Here is a 10,596-nt window from a genome sequence, read left to right on the forward strand (position 1 = left end):
TAAATTTACAATTTATATTCGAATAATAAAAAGATGTTATAACGTTATTTTTTATATTTCTAATCAAAAACAGCAAACAATTTTATATAACGAAGTTTTTAATGTATACGGAACAATTTTATAATATACATTCAGTAGAACAGTAAAAAACATACATTTTAAAACATTCAAATGAGTTTCGGCGGAGTAGTATTTAAATTTATGCACTTATATATTGCGTTTATAATTTTAAGCGTTCAGTAAAACGTGATAACGTGGTATGCGTGTGTCGTAAAACACGTATTTAAAAACCGTTTGTAAAGCTTTAATTTTTTTATGACGTACTATATTATATGTGATCTTTTTTTCTTTTTATATTTTTTATATTATGAAGAACATTTGGGATTTTTCGTTTTCCAAAACTGTTAATATTTACTATTCTTAGTTATATGAAAAGATACTAACAAAAAGTTTTATCACATGTAGTAATTTGCAAGGAATTGCTTCAAACTCACTCCATATCTCTTCGTATTCTCTTACACAAACATAGTAGTTTATGTTTTTGCTCTAAAACTCAACAATATAAAGTATCAACACGTAAGTATGAAAAAATGTGTGTACATAAAATACTTACTTTCCATACTTCTTTGTGACTTCTATGTAATCCTATTATATACTATGATTCTTTACCCATTAATTTTATACATTAAAATCAGACATAGTTTCATAGGTATATTACATCACCAACTGAAAGTTTTGGCGTTAACCAAGAATATTGTTTCTAAACTCTAATGGGGAATATTTTATATACTTGGCAAAATTTGTCAAACAATCGCTATTGTTCATAGTTTCGATAACAACGGAAAACAATTGTTATCGCAGCTGGATAGAAATTTCAAGGTGTAGGTTTTAAATTGTTAGAACAACTGGAACTTTAAAACTCACTATATCATTGTAAAGAAAAAAATATATATATGCTCTTATAATAAAAGAAGCCACTAGGCCATTGGTTTGAATACGTGATCTTCATCGAAATTTCAAAGGTTAAAATTTTCAAGGATGTTTTAGCGCCGTTGATATTTTAAGTATTAGAAAGGACATTAATTTAGTCAACATTTATAGTGGCTATCGTCTTATTTATCTGTATGTCCTTTATAGAATCGTAAAGTATGCATTTAATCATGTCATGATCTTCAGCAAAGTGTTGTGCATGAGCCCACAAAGGGTTTTGAGTTGGTATGACCAAAAAAAAGCGTAGCAACGCGCGCGGTGTACAACTGGTTAAGTTATAAAATCAGAAAACATTGAGTCGGTAAAACTTTTGAATTTCTTTTGTAACTTATATTTATCAAAAGAATACTAAATATTATAACTTAAATATCTAAAATTAAAATAAAAGCTAAACTTATAAATTGAGCAGCGTGGTTGATTAAGCTCCGATCCTTCTACTACACAAAGAAAAGGTTTTATGTTCAGCTGTGGGAAGTTACAGGCTCAATATTGATTGTGTTCGCATATAAGTAGTACAACCAAGTCTTTTATTCATGTGGAACCAAGATTCGCTTCGCTTCAGCCTGTAATAACCCACTACTGGGCATAGGTCTCTTTCCCCATGTAGGAGAAGGATCAGAGCTTAATCCACCACGCTGCTCCAATGCGGGTTGGCGTATATTTTCCCTACTATGAGTAGCGATCGCTATCAGGTGTACATGATAACAAGCGGGACAAACGGCTTAACGTGCTCTCCGAAGCACGGTGGGGAGACCCACAAGGACTGCACAAACACCCAGACCACGGCATATTGCCCATATATTCTATATGGCTAATAAAAATATTTGACATGTGCGAGGATCGAACCCGCAACCGCCAGCGCAACAGGTACAAGCCATGGCTGTGACCGTTGCGACAACGCGGCGTTGCCAACCGATATTCACAGCTAGTAAATTACGTAAGATTAAACAATGATTAATTGATCTTTATTTCATAAACATTGATGTTCTCACACTACCGCCTGCATTTCCCTATTCGGGTTCCTGACATTTTGCGAGATGAAATGTAGCAATTTATAACCGTAACCGTAGCCCTTGTCAGCTACCAGCACCTAAATTGATTTGATTTATGATGCCATAATGATATTGTGAGTAAAATCAATCAAAAATATAGACATATGCATTTTGGACATAAATAAAATATTTCTGTTATTCGGATCTATACAATCCATACAAATAAATAAAATCGAAGTGTCTGTTTGTAATTATAATATATGTAGATTTCAGGTAGAAACATTGTTTCTATATGTATAAATAGGGTGGGGGTGGGGTGGGGGGGGGGTATTAAGAACTTGCTATTTGAGTGTGAATAAACGGTCAACCAAGTGCCAATGTATATTTTCTTTGCGCCTGTTAATTTATAGAATAAGGCGAAATAATTCTCAGTAATATTAAAATAACCGTTTAATACTAAATGCATATGTATGCACACGGTACATATACCAAAATAATATTTTTTTTTACGATTTTTGTCGTCTGTATGTCTGTCTGTTTATTTTTTCCATCTAATCTCTGAAACGGCTGGACCGATTTTGACGGAACTTTCACCGTCAGATAGCTGATGTAATAAGAAGTAATTTAGGCTACTTTTGTTTTAGAAATTTATTTATTTTGTAACTCTGCGAACTGAATAATACTTTTTTTTTATTCTACGCAGACGAAGTCGCGGTCACATCTAATATTAGATAAAAGAAATGGTTTAGTTTAAAATACTTGTAATGAGCGCCAAATGTTTATTGATCTCCAACGAAATGAGATTCTCAGCAGTAGTGTAGATGTAGCGGAGTGTAATGATAAGCGGTTACCGTAACCTATGGATGCATGCAACACCTGGAGTATCACAAACCTATTTCCGTACCAGGTCATGTGTTTTTTTTTTAAATAACTTCATTGCTATACTAAAAAACCGTCTAAGTAGAAATTGTTGCTTTTATAGATTGAGTTTTAAGTTCAAATTGGTACGAAGTGACATAAATCACTACAATTATGACTACAATTTGTACGCAGCATTTTGTTTAGAACTTTTTCTGGTTAACTACGGTTAAAAAAAAATTAGCAAGATTTAGATTCGGAAATATATCGGACATTGATACGGGAGAATTGATCAGCCTTATAGGATACAATTTAGCCTATGACATCCCACTGCTCGGCATATACCACTTTTTCCGTGTAGTGGAAGGGTCGGAGCTTTAATCTACCATGTTGCTCCACTGCGGGTTGGCGCTGTCAGGTGTATATACCAATGTGCTCTCCGGGGCACGGTGGGAAGGACAACTAGACAGGACAGACAACTAGGCCAGAGCGATGTCAGGTCTTATAAATAAGTACCTTTCATATAAAGCACACGATAAATGTCAGATAAAGATGTAAGTATCATCATGCTACTTCGTATCACCACCTATCTTGATTCGATCGCTAACAAGTCACCTTGGTACTTATGATCACGATTATTTTCTTTCTAGGTATACATTAACATATTGAATAGCAACATAACCATAACAATATACTTGTAATGCAGAAAAAACGTCCAGAGATTAGTCCCCAACCAACGATTTTACATTACGTCAAGGAAATAAGAGATAAATTAGGATCACCTAAAGATTGTCGTATCGGATAAATACATATTAGAAATGCATATGAGAAACAAGATTTACGGCCACGATGTTGATAATGATAAAATATTTTGTCCTCATATGTTGAACAATAAGTAAATTTCATAAAATGTATATTTCTCAAATAATGTTCGCGTGTGCCAAGTTTGTTATTCCAGGTAAAGGTCCGATAGATGATCCTCAATCTAAAAAATAATAAAAATTTTGTTTGCTTTAAAAATAGAGTGGAATTCGATGCAATAATTTAAGAAATAATTTCATATTTTTTAAGTACAGGGTAAAAAACAGAACAATGAATAAATAATAGAAAACACAACCAAGCTCAGGATTTCTATTGAACATTCAGAAATAAAATCTCACTCGCTACGAATGAACACTTAATTAATTTAACTACAGCTGGGCGAGAGATTTTAATTAATTGTTAATACACCGTCTTATATTGAAGTACAATTTCAATGGTATTTATTAAAAATTAACGAAACAAATGTTATTTAAATATAATAATTTCCATTAAAGATGTATGGAAGATATGTATGGATTTTAAATGTTTTTAGCATTAATAAAAATTATTTGCTGAAATGTAGGTACACATGTAACTTTTCAAACGATTGCACTCAATTGGATAGTATTCTAAAAATTTTATTCAGGACACTCCGTATATCATTCGTTTATAAGAAAATTTAAAATTTCCAAAAATAAATATTTTTTAATACGAAGTTCCACCGAGAAAGAGAGTTTGATGTATTATGTATATTATAGATCATAGTTTTGTTTGTTTTTTTACACTCTTTCATAGTAAGAAAGTCCAAGTAATTTTATTTATTTATTATTTGTTTAAAAATACAAAAAACACATTATTAACACTTATTCATAAGCCTGCCACGAAAACTCATAAGAATTTATCCGGACAAGCCGCCGCTTCGCATACCATATTATTATATAATATCTTTACCGTACTGTACCATATTATAGCAACTAATTCTAAACTAAGCTTGTGACTATTAAACGCTTAAAGATTTCAATAAATGTTCTTTTAGAGATCTTCTATATTTGCGTTTGTCCAGGTATAACTTTTGTAGATCTTCGGGAAGTTCATTAACGAATGCGGGTATAACGGTGTTTAACATTCTAGCTCCGTAAAAAATTCTAGCATTCGGTATAACAAATTTTTTTGAGCTTTGAATATTTCTTAATTGGGTCTACATTTTTCGATTAATGAAAAAGGATCATTAACTTCATTTAGGACATTGAATTTCACCAACGGTAAATACATCCATGACATTACAATATTTAAAAATATCACTTTCATTTAAGCTACTTTTATTTTTTAATTTGTGTGTTGTTGTTTAATTATATTGTATTTTAATTGCTAAATTTAATGTATACGTGTTACAAGGAATCATTCATCAAATGTCTCACACAACTCAAAAAAGATTAGATTAGCTAATAAGATGTTGAAGCTTTTATAAAATCCCAAAAGCTCAATCGCCTTTTAACAGAAAAAAAAAATGCGACTACTATGTGCTTCTTAATAGCACAAATTACTGTTTTAAGCAGATAATATTAGATAGATAAGATTATATAAATAATGTCTAAAATAAATTTTTTATAATTTTTTATTTTTTAGACAACAAGAATAAAAAAAAGCCTAAAAAATATTTCACTTCCTCCCACTTACAGGTGAAAATAGTTAAAATTAACGTGTCACTGATATTTGGGCCTTTTATATTTATACTTAATGGTGTGGGGGTTTACGTGAGAATCCTAAACTAACATGAGATAAAGCTGTTTGCAGAGACGACGTGTATCCCGTAGATTGGCTCTGCTCACCGCTCCAATAACGCCTACCTTTGTGTTGCTGCCAAAGATCGGGAATCGAGACAACTAATAATTGGCTATTTGAAAGTGACGAAGTCGTTACGTGACACTGCATAAATGAAACTAATGTGTAGTTTTGATTTCGTTAGAAATATATTTGTGTAACCTTTATTAGCTATTATTTAAAGCTGATATTGAGGTATGGACGACATTCTTTCGTAACATACTTTAAAGTATTGTAAAGTGTGATCAAGTAAATTGTTACATAATAGGTGCAACGTACACACGTCCAAAATCTAATAATCGTTGTGTTAGCGACTTTCTGCACCTTTTCATTTCTCATTATGCTTAAAAGATAAATTAAGTATGTCAACTAAGGATATCACGCACGTACAAATGTTTCCGTACATTTAGACATTTAAGATATTTTAGAATTATACTAAAGGTTGTGACGTTTATAATTTCTAAACTACCAAACTGAAGTCCACGAAATATTTACGGAACAGTTTTTAAAAAGTTAAGGTAAAATTAACCTTTTTTTTATACCAATATTATACTAATATACCATTTCGTTTTATTATCTGAAATAAATAAAAATATCAAAATGTAGGTAAATATTTGTAAGCTTTAAATATAGTTTAAATCTATTTCTGAGTACTTTATAATTAAATTTCGTTCGGACGACACTCTAATTTCCTCTTTCATCTGACGTTTTGCAGATATTCCTAGAATATTCCGAAGAGACCGTGAATATATTTTAAGCCTTAAACGATGTCGTTTATAAATACCACAGAAAAATATTTGATTCTTTGTCGCAAATGTAACTTTTGCTTTCACTGTGAAATAATTTGCGCAGCTAAATGTTTCTTCTGAATTTTTTATTGTATATTATAAAACTTAATTTGAGTTTGTTTGATTGTGAGTTTGTTTATTTTTCTCGGCTCATCAGTTTGACTACTGCTCATTGAATTTTGTATGAATGTAGCTTAAGACCCTGAAAACACGGTGGTTACCTTTATACAAAAAAAAAACATGTTATTTCATAGGGAATGCAAAAAAAAAAAACGCTAAAAGAGCAACTGGCTGCTTCTACAATTTTTGTTTTCAAGGAGTCAGTTTCTATATTTATATTATTGGAACATACAAATAAAAAGACGGAAATAATTGATTTGATTAGAAAAAAAAGAAAACATAATTGGTATGCCCGTCTCAAATATGATTTCGCATTATTTTAACTAGTTAATGTACATTGAATTGCATTAATGTACATTAAATGATTGAATGAAAACTATATTTTAACCGAATTATATTTTTTATACATGTTACATCAGAACTTTTGACTGGGTGAACCGATTTTGATGAATTTTATTTTAATCGACAGGTTTTGCGTGTTATGTGGTCCTATTTAAATTTAATTGAGATCTGACAAGTACTTTTAGAGTTATATCTAATATTGCGTATTTACTTGACTGCTTTTTCGTCCCCCGACGTTGTATTAAACCGCACAACTTTTCACTGGGTTAATCGATTTTGTTGATTCTTACTTTAATCGTAAGCTAATGCTTGTTATGTAGTTTTGTTTAAATTTGATCAAGATCTGAATACTACTTTTTGAGTAATCTTTGATAGCGCGTATTTACTGACTATTTTTTCGTCTACTTACGTTGTATTACTCGTCGATGTAATTAAAGTAGTTTTTTTTTCGTTTGTGAGCAAACACAATTAAACTTAATCGAGTATCCATATTAGCTATATTGTTATTCATTGAGTTTTTAATCTTACTAAAATTTTATATCTGTGTAATTTTGTAAAGGCATCGCAATAAAATAATATTTTGGTCGTTCTACATTCAAATCTTTTATTATTTTTTTTTGTTTCATTTATTTATCACATAAGTTGTCACCACATAAGTCTTTTATTTATGTGATATATTATTAAGTTTTGTCTGTTTTGACAAGCTTTTTGTATCTACAGATATTAATCTTTACGAGAAGAAAGTTTCTCCCAAACCACATAATTATAACAAATATTCTACTCATGTTGCTGCTCGTTGTTTGTATGTTCAAAAACGCATTATACGTAGACACGGCACATTGTATTTATTTTTATGTAGATAACAATTACAGATAAGGTAATTTCGTAACTAATGGTAATGAAATTATGTTTAATAGACATTGACATTTTGTACAAAATATCAAATTACAATAATGTTTTGTATTTTTTATTATTATATAGTATTTAAATATTTAAACTGCAAGTGATAAGCTTCGACTAACTTAAATATTTTTTTAAGATGCCGTAAGCATTTTGAGGTGAAAATGATGTTTTTATTAAATTCGATTTTTCATATATCTTCATATCTAGTATTAACTTCAAACGGTTGAGTAGTTGTATCAAGAGAAAAGTATAAACGTCTATCCATTCGCAAGTTCATTGATTTCTGTTAAATTTTAGTTTAAATTTGTAGCAGTGGTACCTGTGGTAGCTGTTAAAGTAACAGTTGCAGCAGCAATTGCAATGGTACTGGTATTTACAATAGATAATATGTAGTAATAATTCCAGTAACACTAATAGAAGAAGTATATGTAAATATATGTCATATATATCAAAAAGAAATGACGGTTTTTAACATATATCTAGCGATTCCTTCTTATTTATAGATATATAGATTCCTGATAGCCACGGCAGTACACAGCAGTACACAGTCCAGTGACAAATGTAAATAAATGAGACAAATCTTCGATATTAAATTAAAGGGATATTTATACTAGTATATGCTTATACCAACTAGCTAGCTATAACCAATTGTACTTCGTTACTTTATTATAACTACATAAAAACAAGAATAAACGTACATCAACTTGAACCTTTTCTTTTAAAAGTAGCATTTGTTGTTTTCAATGAAGATATTGAGACCAAAGAAATGCGATCAAATGCTCTTTCAAAGGAAGAAGTTCAAATGGTGTTTATTATTTTGATTCCGTAGTTTAAAAAATACTCAAAGAATTTCCTGCAAGGAGAGTATTTTTCTATTCAAATTTTTCTTTCAACATTGAAATGCGAGCACGTTTAAAAAGTATTAACTCACTGGAAAGGAATAAATATCTGACGAACAAAAGAAAAAAAAAAGCCATTAAAAACATGTTTAGTTCTGTTAATTTTGTTTACCGCAAGACTACTGCGCATACAAATGATTCCCGTCCAGATGGTTGAAGCGTTTTATTATCTTTTTGGTATTCTTAAACAAACAATACGCGAGCGTAACTTTAATTAGACTGTAAAATGTAAAATAACGTAATGTAATCGTAACCTTTACGTTGAAAATAATTTATTTTAGTGTTGTATTAAGTTTTGTAAAAAATATTTAGAGTTGAAAGTTAAACTGAAAAACAATAAGTAGTTAATAAAAACGCCTTTCACTTTTTTCTTTGTAACGTGATATTTAAATCAACGTATAACATTTTAAGTCTAATCTTAAATACAGTTTTTTTTTCTATAAAATTTACAATTCTAACATTGTGCTATAGCAACTCTATCGCCAGCATGCCAACAGTTTGTAATTTGCCGAATTGACAATATTGTTGATTGGCGGCCTAGCAACAGAGGTTGTTGATTGAAGTGTAACAATTTTATTAGAATAATGACTAGTTTCACCGCTTACTGTTAAAGCTATTTTACTTATAACAGTATTAGACAGATAAAAGATTACCATACATTTTTCGTAATCACTGTCAAATTTCACTGTATCTGTAGATGTGTCTATTTGTAACTTGTGGAGTAAAAATTGTTGTTTATTAGTTGAGGTGAAACTGGCCCTATGTACGGAAAGCGTTATAAAAATGGTATTTTAAAATAATAAATAAATAAATGCCACACACTCAACGGCCCCCACCAGCATCCTGTGTCGGGGGTCCGGAAACACACACAATACACAAGCACAAACGGCCAGACCACGGCAAATATCTGTATGGCCAGTACAAAAGTTTGCCATGTGCGAGGATCGAACCCACAACCGCCAGCGCAACAGCTACAAACCAGTGCTGTGACAGTTACCCCAACGTGTCGTCAATATGAACTGTTATTAACAGAGCCGGATTTAGAGGTCTGGAGGCCTCAGGGCAACAAAGGAGTAGAGGCCCAATGGGCCCAAATAATATTTCAAATAAAATGAACAATTTTTAAAAGATAAAACGCGAAAAAAAACATGAAAGAAAAGTTGTTTGCTACTGTTTACTAGTCTGAATTTGATTATTTTTCCGTAGTCTCTATTGTGTGGGGCCCCTCTTTTGGGGAGGCCCAGAAGCTGTAGCCGCGGCTGCCCACCTCTAAATCCAACCCTGGTTATTAACAACATTTCAATGAAATATCAATGCGTTATATGACGAAAAGATGAATTTTACAGGAGCTTATTATTTCTCCATTTTAAAGTTTTAAATTACTCGATTACCTAAATTGATAAAAACAATAATTACGTTATCAGTAATCGATTTCCGACGGAAATTTGTGAAACAATCGTAACAGCAGAATTATGGTTTCAAAATAATTATTCGATGCCAACATTTATAGCATTTTCTTTCCATTTTATTCTTAATTTGAAATTTTATTTTTTAGTTTTAAGCTACAGAGAGGAATGAAATTCAACTCTGCTCTTTAGAAATATTAAGGACACGAAAGGTAAACTATTTAGATTAAAATCTGTATCCGGGTGGTTTCTTTGTGAAAATGAAATGTTTATAAAATGCTATTTTAAATTATTCCTTACTTATTTACTTTACTATTAATATATTGTTGCTTATATATGTTGTTCGAAATTTCATCTCAGAATAACCGCGTCATAGGATTTGCTATGTCATACATATTGACGGTGTCAAAAGATTAATTTCCTATTTCACGTAAAAATGTGAAACTATTTCCGTTCTCGACAAATCAAAAAGTTAGTGCGTAGTATAAAATCTAAATTTTTTAAGAATACGTATTTGGTTTGAAGTTTGGCCCGAGCTTGGGTCATATATATTGGGAAGTCATATTTAGTACAGGAAATAATATTTACATAGAATATGCATTTTAAGCCTACACTTTAGGTACGAATTTATTTATTAGTATATATTAACCGGCTTTGAATCCTCTCTGAGACACCA

This window comes from Melitaea cinxia, chromosome 19, assembly GCF_905220565.1.
Source record: "Melitaea cinxia chromosome 19, ilMelCinx1.1, whole genome shotgun sequence".
NCBI lineage: Eukaryota > Metazoa > Arthropoda > Insecta > Lepidoptera > Nymphalidae > Melitaea > Melitaea cinxia.